Source organism: Protomyctophum bolini (assembly GCF_963924005.1).
Source record: "Protomyctophum bolini genome assembly, chromosome: 17".
NCBI lineage: Eukaryota > Metazoa > Chordata > Actinopteri > Myctophiformes > Myctophidae > Protomyctophum > Protomyctophum bolini.
In genome coordinates this window covers 7411992-7424724 of record NC_137878.1, presented here as the reverse complement: position 1 = coordinate 7424724, position 12733 = coordinate 7411992, and the positions used below count along the sequence as shown (strand labels likewise).

Genomic DNA, 12733 nt, shown 5'->3' with positions numbered 1-12733 from the left:
CATGTTGTCTCAGTAAGACAGCTTTCCCCCCTATCCACAAGGAGGATCAGTGCACCAAAGAAGTATGGGAAATGTAGTCCAGGAAGGTAGTGAGACCAGTGTCCATGACATCAGAGACAACAGGCTCACTGCTACAATCTAAAATATCTAAAACCACATATTACACACATAAATACCCCCAGGAAAGTGTTCTAAAGCTTCTAAACGTCATTAACATATATTTTTTTGCAAAAAGGGTGAAGTGTCCCTTTAATGGAAGAGAGTATAAGACGTCAGATTGTCATTTGAAACACAACCGCAACCTCTCTCTCTCTCTCTCTCTCTCTCTCTCTCTCTCTCACACACACACACACACACACACACACACACACACACACACACACACGCAGGCTACTACGTGCCCAAGTCGGACGGGGAGTTCTACCAGTTCTGCTACGTGACGCACGGCGGCGACATCCGCGGCGCCAGCACGCCCTTCATGTTCCGCCCGGCCACGCCCACCGGCGAGGAGGAGGAGGAGGAGCTTCTCGTCACCGAGGACGAGGGCAACTCGGACATCCTGGTGGTCACCGCCAACGCCACCGCCAAGACCACCGCCGCCAACGCCAACGCCACCACGATGGGCCTGATGGAGGTATATATATGAGCACGCCACGCCGCGCACGGGTCCATGCACCCGCCCGCCCGCCTGCGCACTGCACACGCCTCCATGTTTTCCTGCTCATATTACCAGTAAGACGCGCAGACGCGGGAAGCGAACGCAGCTCGTACATATTTGGGTTTTTTTAAAGGGGGTGTCAGTGATTTCAGTCAAAAACCCTTAGGTTTCGTTTTTGCCTTGGGACACACCAATCAGGATAGAGAACAAAAACGAAACCTACGGTTTTTTGACCCCCAGGGGTTAACTGGGGACAGGGAGGAACTCCTTATATGGTCAGCACACTCTATAGTAGAGAGGATTATCACAACAAAACAAAAAAATAAGTGATATTTGAATTAAGTGAAATCACTGACCTCTACCTTTAAGATTTATTTTTAAGTTATTATTTTTTTAAGTTAAGTTTTTAACTTAGCCATAACCATATAAGGAGTCCCCCAAAGCAGCTATACGACCAAATATGGAGTGTGTTGCATCAATCACAAACAAATCACTCCAGCTCCATATATGGGCACAAAGGGGGGGACACACGGACACACAGACAGACAGACAGACAGACAGACAGACATGATCTGCTAGGTATCATAGTAAGTGCTCACTGCGTTCGCAATCACTGCGTTCGCGATAACCCATTCTGACCTGAGATCAGATTCTAAAAAGGTCTTCTACATAAAGCACTTTGAGCTGCGTTTCATGTCATGAAAGGTGCTATACAAATAAAGTTTTATTAGTTTTTTATCATACTTCTACAGTAATTGGCATTCAAAATGTACTTAAAGGCGTAGTGAAATGAAAAAGACGTTTTTTTTAACACTTTAGACCATATATCCGTGGTCATCATATGGGGCATACCTAACAATGGATGCCAAAAGAAATTGGCAAATTCTCATTTCTGTGTGTTTTTATATCAAAAGTCCATAAAAAACGATTGTTTTATTTATCTATTAAAACGAAAACGTGCTGCGTGATGACGCGTAGAGATTACACATCAATAAAAGCCAATAAAAATGAAGCTCACCCGTTAATTCCCCATATTATCGGCGCATCCGTGCAGCACAGCTGCTACTGATTACAGGAATCCTCCGTTTTCATTCCCATTCAAGATAACATCCAGACAGTGTATTACTCGGTTTCGACTTAATCATCGCGCTAAAATATGTATCCGAAAACATTATAGGGTAGAAATAAGCCACATAACAGTATAGTAAACTGGTATACAGCTGGCCAACCATCTGACTTGTAACAAACACACACTAGCATAGCTACCGTCCCTAGCTACCGTCCATCGCCTGAAGGGACACGACGCTCTGATTGGGTTCAGAAACTTCAGTCTGAGACTGAAACCGTCCCGAAACGTCAAATAAATTGATTCACATTTCCGTTTCCCTACACCTTTTAAGTACCAAAAGTAAAAGTAGTCACTGTGCAGAATGTCCCATTTCAAGCTTTCAAGTGTACTGTATTATACTACATCTTTATGAAAATACAGATCTATAGAAGATCTACTCAGGGACCACTGGTTGAAAACCACTGCTTTTATACACCACTTCCCATCATCAACTCCCTTTTTTTTCTCTCTCTCTCTCTCTCTCTCTCTCTCTCTCTCTCTCTCTCTCTCTCTCTCTCTCTCTCTCTCTCTCTCTCTCCCCCTTCCCGGAGGAGAAGGAGGAGGAGGAGGCGCAGCGGCAGGAGCGCCGGGAGCTCCTGGTCACCGTGCGCCTCCTGCAGGCGGAGAGGAAGCAGCTGCAGGAGAGCAGAGACGGCTGACCAGGAGAGAGAGCAGGAGAGAGAGACCTGCACTCTGCTGAGGACCCACAACCAGGTGAGAGAGAGAGAGAGAGAGAGAGAGAGAGAGAGAGAGAGAGAGAGAGAGAGAGAGAGAGAGAGCAGAGAGAGAGACCTGCACTCTGCTGAGGACCCACAACCAGGTGAGAGAGAGAGAGAGGAGAGAGAGAGAGAGCAGGAGAGAGAGACCTGCACTCTGCTGAGGACCCACAACCAGGTGAGAGAGAGAGACAGAGAGAGAGAGAGAGAGAGAGAGAGAGAGAGCAGGAGAGAGAGACCTGCACTCTGCTGAGGACCCACAACCAGGTGAGAGAGAGAGACAGAGAGAGACCTGCACTCTGCTGAGGACCCACAACCAGGTGAGAGAGAGAGAGAGAGAGAGAGACCTGCACTCTACTGGGGACCCACAACCAGGGGAGAGAGAGAGAGAGAGAGAGAGAGAGAGAGAGAGAGACACAACACACCTGCACTCTACTGGGGACCCACAACCAGGTTAACCATTCTGACCTGAGATCAGATTCTATAAATGTCTTCTAGTACATCCTGACAGTTTTCTCTGAAAAAAGCCATGTTCTATGTCAGTGGTTCTTCGATTTTTTCAAAATAGCAGACCTATACAAGCTCGTAGCGCGCCACCGAGAGCTTGTAGATCTGCTATTTTTCAATAGCTAAAAGCATGACATAATGCTAACACCAAAAAAGGGGGGGTGGAGTAGTGTTGATTTGGTCGACTAAAGCCTATTCATATACTCCAGTTTGAGGTCATATGGTGACCGCCGTTTGGGTTAGTAAAAACAGAGATGTGTTTGTGCCGTCATGTTGTGTTGGAGTATAATGAATATATAGGCCGTTAAACTATGACGAGAATGTTCGTCGACTACACCTTTTTTCACTGAGGAAAACTAAATAAGAACTAAACTATATGATGAGTAAAACTATGACAAAATATATTGGATATTTGGGCAACAAATATAAACAAACTAGACTAAAATGTTAAGGAGGGATTGAATACGAAAATGTATTTTGGCGGGCCTTGATGGTGTCAAAATGGCGACACGTTGTGAGCTTGTAGAGCTGCTATCTTCAGAGCGCAACCAAACGTAAAAGTACGTCTTTTAATTTAATTCTATTCTCCAGTAGTCCCTCCCTATATGACATATCAGTCTAGTCATCATTTGTTGACTAAAATTGTCGTTTCCATTTAGTTTTCGTCAGCGAAAGAAGGTAGTCGACGAACATTTTCCGTCGCGACCTTATAGTACAGACGAACTCTATATACACTTGCTCTGCAGACACGCCAAGTTAGAAAGAGAACACAGACTTGTGTCTCCGTAGATGCATGAGTAGGTAGACACACAGATACTAATCTGTGTGTGTGTGTGTGTGTGTGTGTGTGTGTGTGTGTGCACTTTAGACAGACAGTCTCTGCTCGGTCTTGTGAGCGGAGACGGTTTCTCTCCATTGATCACAGGTGTGTGTGGGACATCAAAGGCCTCAATTGATTGAGGGAAAAACTGTGTCCCTATTTGAGCGGCACGCACACAAACGTCCCAAAGCCACGACATGCGTGCGTGCGTGTGTGCGCGCGTGTCCTGCATGCGTGCATGTGCCAGTTTCCCTCTCTCTCTCTCTCTCTCTCTCTCTCTCTCACTTTTAACGACCTGAGTCAGTCGACCAGAACGCATTTCGGGGGCACAGCTTCTCGGGGGCATCTGGCGTCAGGGACGATGCCATCGCGACCACACAGTGAACAAACATGACGTCAAGACCACACACACACACACACACACACACACACACACACACACACACACACACACACACACAAAATGCCTTCTTCCCCTTCAATCTCCGGCTTGCATTCAGGTTCGACACCACAAGGGCATTCTAACATGCCATTCGCACGCAGTCGCACACACACACACACACACAGACACACACACACACACATTATGCCACCCGCTTGCAAAGCCTTTTAGTGTGCGTGTGTGGAATGAGAGGAGAGTATAGTCCGCAAAACCGCCCGAGTGAAAAACAGGGGCGCTGCCCAAGTTAAGGGACAAACTCCACACACCACTCAGTCACGCGATTCGGCGTCTTCCGTTTTCTGTCCAGCTTTATGTCTCCCTCTCTCTCTCTGTCTGTCTTTTCTCACGCGCTCACTATTATCTATCCCCTGCCTGTCTCGTTCATCTCTCTCTCTCTCTCTCTCTCTCTACTCTCCTTTTTGTTCTCACTCATTTTTCTGTTTGTATTTTTCTGTCTCTGTCTCTCTCTCTGTCTCTGGTTGACTCCCCAAAGCACTGCTCAGGTCAGGTCTCCCCGCGCCATGAGTCAGGCTTCAGAATTGGGGCATCTTTACGAGTTTGGCTCACTTAGCAAGCAGCGCATTACTCAACACGGCCAGGAAAATATACTCTCGAGTGGTGAAACTCAAAAAAGGGAGAGGAGAGGAGAGGAGAGGAGAGGGAGAGGAGAGGGAGAGGAGAGGAGAGGAGAGGAGAGGAGAGGAGAGGAGAGGAGAGGGAGAGGAGAGGAGAGGAGAGGAGAGGAGAGGAGAGGAGAGGAGAGGGAGAGGAGAGGAGAGGAGAGGAGAGGAGGGAGAGGAGAGGAGAGGAGAGGGAGAGGAGAGGAGAGGAGAGGAGAGGAGAGGAGAGGAGAGGAGAGGAGAAGGGAGAGGAGAGGAGAGGAGAGGAGAGGAGAGGGAGAGGAGAGGGAGAGGAGAGGAGAGGAGAGGAGAGGAGAGGAGAGAGGAGAGGAGAGGGAGAGGAGAGGAGAGGAGAGGAGAGGAGAGGAGACAGTAAATGTACTTATAGTTGCTTTCCACCACTAAGTACTGTACTGTAATTTTGAGGTATTTTTGCTTTACTTGAGTACGTCACAAATATTGTACTTTTACTCCACTACGTTTTTTTTGACAATATTATTACAAAACATACATTAACCACTTCAGCCCTATATTTCGGGCCATTTGAAAATAGCCCCGATCTACAAGCTCTGCTATATTTTCAAAGGATTTTCATCGTATTTGAAAACTTGACATGGGAACATTCTGCATAACGAGTATATATACTTTCACACTTTTGGTACATTTTGAATTCCGGATTGTTGTTACTTGTAATTGTAAACGAGTATTTCTACATTGCAGTATTGACGCTTTTACTTATAAGAAAAACATTTGAGTATACTTTATACTGTGTGTGAATGAGAGAGAGAGAGAGAGAGAGAGAGAGGGAGGAAGGATAGGCAGTGAAGCAAGCCAGCAGTGTTTGTTCCAGGACCAGTCCCAGTCTCATAGTGCCCCCTGGTGGTGGAAGTCTCTACATGTATGTATGTTGCAGCTATCAGGCTATAGAGAGTATAAAGAGCGGGGGCTGCTTCCTCTCTAGTCCTCTGCTACTTTTTTTTCTCCCCCTTTCTTTTTTTTATTTTACGAAGGACAAAATCGCCATAAATTACATCGTAACACACGCTGTTATTAGCGTCCTGCATCTCATTCAACAGGCGTGCCTGTCTGAGTTATACGACGTATCCGTGTGTGTGTGTGTGTCCGTGTGTCTGTGTCTGTGTGTCCGTTTCCGTGTGTGTCTGTGTGTGTCTGTGTGTGTGTGTGTGTGTGTGTGTGTGTGTGTGTGTGTGTGTGTGTGTGCGTGCGCAGCCGCGTGCCAGCATGGCTTTTGCGGGGAGCAAAGCGTTGTATAGGTGCGTCCGCTCGTGGCCCCCGTTGATGAAAATATCCTTTCAGTTTTTTTTTAACCCATTCTGACCTGAGATCAGATTCATACGAGGTTTCCACTGGACACACACTGGTCTGATGAACCCATTCTGACCTGAGATCAGATTCTAAAAAATGTCAGTCGCTCTTCGATTTTTAAAAATAGCAGACCTACAAGCTCGTAGCGCGCCACTCGGTGGCGCGCTATGAGCTTGTAGATCTGCTATTTTTCAATAGCTAAAGCATAACATGATGCTAACACTAAAACGGGTTCCCGGTCAGAATGGGTTAACATGAAAACATAAGTACATATTTTGCGGCTGCTAATTTTACGACTACACTTTTTATAAGGTCTTTATGCACTGCTAAAGTGCTTCCCAAATGCCAGCAGTAAAAAAACAAGAAAAAAATCATACAGTCATCTACTACGCACAGCCAAGCCCAGGGGGAGACCAGGCGTGCGTGCGTGCGTGCGTGCGTGCGTGCGTGCGGTACAGACAGAATGTGTGCGTACGCATGTGCATGTGTTTGGGTGACATGCAGGTTGATATACTGTGCTCTCCATGTCTGTTTTAGTTTGATGGGTGTGCTATATATCTGTCTGCATGCAATATGTCCTTGAGATTCTATCGCTGTGAAGTGTGTGCGTGTGTGTGCGCGTGTGTGCGTGTGTGTGTACTGTGTAGGCGTGTTGTTCTGCCACAGCACATGTTACTGACGTGTAATTTAGTGTTCTCATGCTCATAATCAGTATAGCAAGTTCTAACAAGGCCTCACATGAGGCAGACGAAACCACGTTGGAAATGGATTTATTTTTTTGGAGGGGGCACGGTGGCACAGTTAGGTTAGCCTGGCACAACCAGAAAAAAATATCTTCTATACATCATACATACATGTCTATACATACATCATTTTCTGAAAAAGCTATGTTTCTATAAAATAGCAGACCTACAAGCTCGTAGCGCGCCACTCGGTGGCCACTCGGTGGCGCGCTATGAGCTTGTAGATCTGCTATTTTTCAATAGCTAAAGCACCCAAAATGGGTTATAGTATCGCAACGCAAGGCTAACAGTCGGTAGCGGGTCCTGGGTTCGATTCCCGCTGGGGACGCTGTGTGACCGTGTTCTCTCCCCCCGCGGCATCAGTGCCCATTATACCCGAGGCGGGGGTTGGCGAAAGGGCCTTTCTGTGTGGAGTTTGCATGTTCTCCCCGTGTTCCCTATAGGGTATAGGTATACCCTCACAAAAAAACATGCCGTAATCCTGGTCTCTAAACTCCCTCCCTCCTGGCCTGCAGCCGGGGGGCACCTGACGGAGGGGGAAAGGAACCGGTCGGAATGACGTGTTCCTTCCACCACACGACGTCCAACCGGGAAAACTAGAGAATGTAGAAGGATTGTTATTGTTGAGTGTGACAACTGTGTCTAACCTTCCTCCATGCATGCAGGAGCTGCTGCGCTCCTCCCAGGGGCTGTCGGAGGAGCGGGAGGAGGCCAGGAGGAGGCTGACGGAGGCCACGGACCGCCTGAGGCAGCTGGAGGAGGACCTGCTGGGAGTCACCCAGAGAGGCCTGCAGAAAGAGACCGAGTTGGACCGGTGAGTAGAGAACTGAACACAGAGACCGAGTTGGACCGGTGAGTAGAGAACTGAACACAGAGACCGAGTTAGGACCGGTGAGTAGAGAACTGAACACGGAGACCGAGTTGGACCGGTCAGCAGAGAACTGAACACAGTGCAGAAAGAGACAGAGTTGGACCGGTCAGCAGAGAACTGAACACAGTGCAGAAAGAGACAGAGTTGGACCGGTGAGTAGAGAACTGAACACAGTGCAGAAAGAGACAGAGTTGGACCGGTCAGCAGAGAACTGAACACAGTGCAGAAAGAGACAGAGTTGGACCGGTGAGTAGAGAACTGAACACAGTGCAGAAAGAGACAGAGTTGGACCGGTGAGTAGAGAACTGAACACAGTGCAGAAAGAGACAAGAGTTGGACCGGTGAGTAGAGAACTGAACACAGTGCAGAAAGAGACAGAGTTGGACCGGTCAGCAGAGAACTGAACACAGTGCAGAAAGAGACAGAGTTGGACCGGTGAGTAGAGAACTGAACACAGTGCAGAAAGAGACCCAGTTGGACCGGTGAGTACTGAACTAGTGTTGATTTCGTTGACTAAGACTACGACGAAAAATGTTTGTCAAGTGCCGTTTTACACTGAGGAAAGCTGAATGAAAACGAAATATAAACTGAGCCACGATGACTAAAACTGTGACTAAATATATTGACAATTTCGTCTCCAAGTAAAAAATGTTAGGCAGGGACTAGTGGAGACGTATAGCCTGGCAGTGGGCACCATTCCATTTCGGGTTCATGAACCGGTCGGGACCGGATGATATCGCTATACGTCATGTTGTAGTATTGTTCTGTAGTCGGCAATCTTCCCGGAACTTCCTTTTCCCTCAAACCGACTTTTCTCGACAAAAGCTACAGGCTACCCGAGAGCTTTAATTGTTATTCTTCCGGTTTGAGGAAAAGGAAGTTCCGTTTGATTGTTCCTGCTGATGACTACAACAAAACAATACTACAACATGACGTAGCGATTTCATCCGCTCCCGACAGGATCATATACGGCACTTTTGGGGAATGGAAGGCGCGGCTTTTCAGAGTAAATCTGCCGACACTCGCCTTAGGCTTAGCGCCTTTATTCTTAAAAATTCCCCGGCAAAAGTATAGTGTTAATAATAACAAAATGTGCTCGGTATGGTGGTTGTGTTTCTGTCAGTCTGCGAGACCGCCTGAAGGCTCTGACGGCAGAGAGGGACATCCTGGAGAGCCACGTGAAGAACGAGAAGGACGAGCGTGACCTCTACAAGGTGAGACCCACACCCTATGTTGGCTAAACGGAGGTATAGCTGGAGCTCTGTGTGTGTGTGTGTGTGTGTGTGTGTGTGTGTGTGTGTGTGTGTGTGTGTGTGTGTGCGTGTGTGTGCGTGCAGCCGTGCACTTTGTATCTGCCCGTTTGCCGTTTTAAACTCATGTCCCTGGAATTTTCAGATGGGTGTCGGCGGCCAATTACATACATTTTTGGGGTGAAATAGTTTAAGAACCACTTTTTCAGAAAACAATGGGCCGTTAAACATGATTCAAAAGAAGAGAGACCCAACAACCCCATATACATTTCGGCCATTTGAAAATAGCCGATCTATACTAACTACTCGATCGGTTATTTTCAAAAGATTTCGTACAAATTTGAACTTGTGAAATGGGACATTCTGCAATATGAGTAATTTGACTTTAAGTACGTACTTTGATGCCGATACTTTTGTACTTTTGATACATTAAAAATAAAACATTTGAGTATACTTTTTCCCACCATGCACTGCGCAGAATGAAAACAAACTTGTAAGTGGCTGAAGAGCTCTATAATGAATGATATTTTCCCCGTTCTGCATGGGTCTACCCTTTTCCCCGGTAAATGTATTCTGAGATTTATACCGTTCTGTTGGGGAATCTGTCGACATTTCCTGACATTTCCTGTAACATTATGTTCTCCGTCTCTATTTGTATGTATGTCTGACTGCCTTTCTTTTTTTTCCGTCTTTTTTTATTTCTCTCCTATATACGTAAAGGGGAAAAAAAAGGAAAGGTACTATGTTGTTTACCCAGGGTAACTGGACTAAGCTCAAGAACTTGTTTACAGCCATGGCCCTGCTCATATAGAACATTTCATGGTAGGGGTTCAATGCCTTGTCCAATAAGGGCACTTCAGCGGTGGTAATTTTAACGTGCCGGTCCGGGAGATACGAACTATAGCGACCTTCCGATATCAAGACCGCTCCGCAAACCGTTTCGGCCACCGCTGCCTCGTCTCCTTCCTCTTCGTACACGTCTGTTTTAGTGTGCGTTCGTGTGCGTTCGTGTGTGCGCGCACGCGTGTATGTATGCCCAAACATGCTATGTAATTGGCCGCCGACCCCCCCCCATCTGAAAATATGTTGTTCACAGAAGCAAAGATATGAGTAAAAAAAACGTTTGCCGTGAAAGCATATAACATTCAAGGATTTGCGCCACGTTTTCACAAAGTAGATCTACAAGCGAGATCTGCAATTTTTCAACCGCTTAAAGTTCAAAATGTGTTGTGTGTGTGTCTGTGCATGCGTGCGTGCGTGTCCGTCAGGCCCACCTGCGCAGCTCGGAGCTGGAGAACACCAAGCTGAGCGCGGAGCTGCAGATGCTCAAGGCGGTGGAGCTGAACCGCGAGGTGACCATCGCGCAGTTCCAGGAGGAGATGGACCGGCTGCGCGGCTGCGTCTCGCAGAGGGACAGCCTGGAGAAAGAGCTGCTGCACTACAAGAAAGACAAGGTGAGAGGAGAGGAGGAGAAAGAGGTGGAAGTTAGTTATACCCCTATATCTCTGCTGTTGGGGAGAAACCATATATATTTTTTGAAAACAAAGCAATACTAGCCTCATCAAAGTTGGTGTTGTGAGAGTTTATAATAGCCCTTTACTTGGGTTAGAGGGGTAGAGGTGGTGGAATTAGTAGGGATTGGTCCGATTAATCAATTAATCGATAATCGGACCCGACATTGATTATTAACCCATTCTGACCGGGCACCCATTTTGGTGTTGGCATCATGTTATGCTTTAGCTATTGAAAAATAGCAGATCTACAAGCTCATATCGCGCCACCGAGTGGCGCGATATGAGCTTGTAGGTCTGCTATTTTTGAAAATTTCGAAGAACGACTGACATTTTTAGAATCTGATCTCAGGTCAGAATGGGTTAATCAGACCAGTGTGTGTCCAGTGGAAACCTCGTATGAATCTGATCTCAGGTCAGAATGGGTTAAAACAGTTTGACTGATTTAAACACGTAACCCGCATTTTAATCAAATATCCTACGCTGCCGAGATTGTTGTATTACCTTTAGAGCATACGCTGAATTATTTGGGCTTTTGATCCGTGAAAATCCGGCGAAAAAAGGTCCTTCGGTTTGTTATGAACCGATCGCACCACCCGCCATCTTGGTGCACCCGGAAGACACAGCACAAGACTATGGGAATTGTACCCCATTCATTTGCATTGGCCTCAATTTCCCAGTAGCCCTAGCAGCCCACAGCATGTGTTGATTTCCGCTTCCGTCATCAAAACGAAAGCATCTAGTCTCTATCTCCGCGGCAAAGACAGAGTTTCTTTTTATTTATTACAATACGGCGGATTAAACACGTAAAACAAAAGGCGGGAATGTCGTAAAAACCTGGATTAAACAATTCCTGGCAGGCAAACTGTTGTAACAAACACCTCTCTCAACCCCCCCTCCCCCTCTCACTCTCCTCCCTCGACACACACACACGCGCATAAACAGGCGGAGCTGGCGCGCGTGCGCGAGCAGCTCCGGCGGACGGACGGCGAGCTCCAGGCGTCCCGGCAGCAGGCGTCGCGGCTGGCCGCCGAGCTGCGCGAGACGGCGGCGGGCGCCCGCGACCACGGCGTGGCCGAGCTGTGCCGCGTGCGGCTGGAGGCCGACAGGCTGCGCGCCGGCCTGGCCGACGCCCAGGACGAGTGCCGGCGCATGGAGGGCCGGCTGGAGCGCGTCAGGAGCGCCAGCGCCGCTGCCGCAGCGACGACGACGACGCACAAGGAGGCGGTGAGTCGCCGGCTGCATGGGACCGGGCCGTGGTTTCATGATCATGTTATGATGTCATTAACCCATTCTGACCTGCGATCAGACTCTGAGAATGTTCTTCTACATCCTGACAGTTTTCTGAAAAAGCCTATGCTTCTGTGTCAGGCGTCGCTCTTCGATTTTTCAAAAATAGCAGACCTATACAAGCTCGTAGCGCGCCACTCGGTGGCGCGCCCTTAATTGGTTCCATTTAAGGGGTCCTTGCGAATAAAACATTTGAGAAACCACTAGTAGGCTGCTACTAGTTGGACTCCTAATGTGTTCAAGGTTCAAGGTTCAAGGTTTCTTCATTCTGTCTCCCAAGAGAGAAATTTGTCTTGGACCCCAAGGACCCGCCCTGCAGCATACAGATACAATACAATACAAAACAATACAATACAATACAATACACAATACAAGACAACAAAGGCACACAGTGACCCGTACAACATAAAAAAATTGTCTCATAGTAAATAATTGCCACACATATTCTGAAGGAAACCTGGAGACGTCACCTGACATTCAGTAAATATGAACATTGTAACGGTATGTGTAAAATATCAAATCAAATCAAATTGTCTTTGCCACGGACACATTTCGGACATATTGATGACCCCCCTGATAACGTCACGAGGGACGGACAAACGCAACAAAGCCAACGCGCTGGAGCGGCTCTAGCACCACTCCAAAAATGTGAAATGTGAAATATACTTTTTCCACCGCCACTGACCACCACCACCGCCTCCTCCTTCCTTCCTTCCTTCCAGGCCGTGGGGACCAGTGGCGACGGCGGCGAAGGGGGGCCGGCGGGAGCGGGAGCGGGGGAGGTGGAGGTGGTGGCGCTTTCGGAGGCAGAGGCCGAGCTGCAGAGGGAGGTGGAGGAGCTGAAGCTCCGCCTCCACATGGCCGCCGAGCA

At 47.7% G+C, this 12733-nt stretch overlaps 1 pseudogene across 1 annotated transcript in view; it reads left to right on the top strand.

The window, feature by feature from the left end:
* LOC308331568 (tax1-binding protein 1 homolog B-like) overlaps positions 1-12733 on the top strand; it is a 30268-nt pseudogene that overhangs the window by 13052 nt on the left and 4483 nt on the right. The window contains exons 4-10 of the transcript XR_013966243.1: positions 390-634; positions 2324-2480; positions 7606-7754; positions 8935-9025; positions 10330-10515; positions 11518-11799; positions 12585-12722. The product of XR_013966243.1 is annotated as a tax1-binding protein 1 homolog B-like (transcript). The remainder of the gene's footprint in view (positions 1-389; positions 635-2323; positions 2481-7605; positions 7755-8934; positions 9026-10329; positions 10516-11517; positions 11800-12584; positions 12723-12733) is intronic.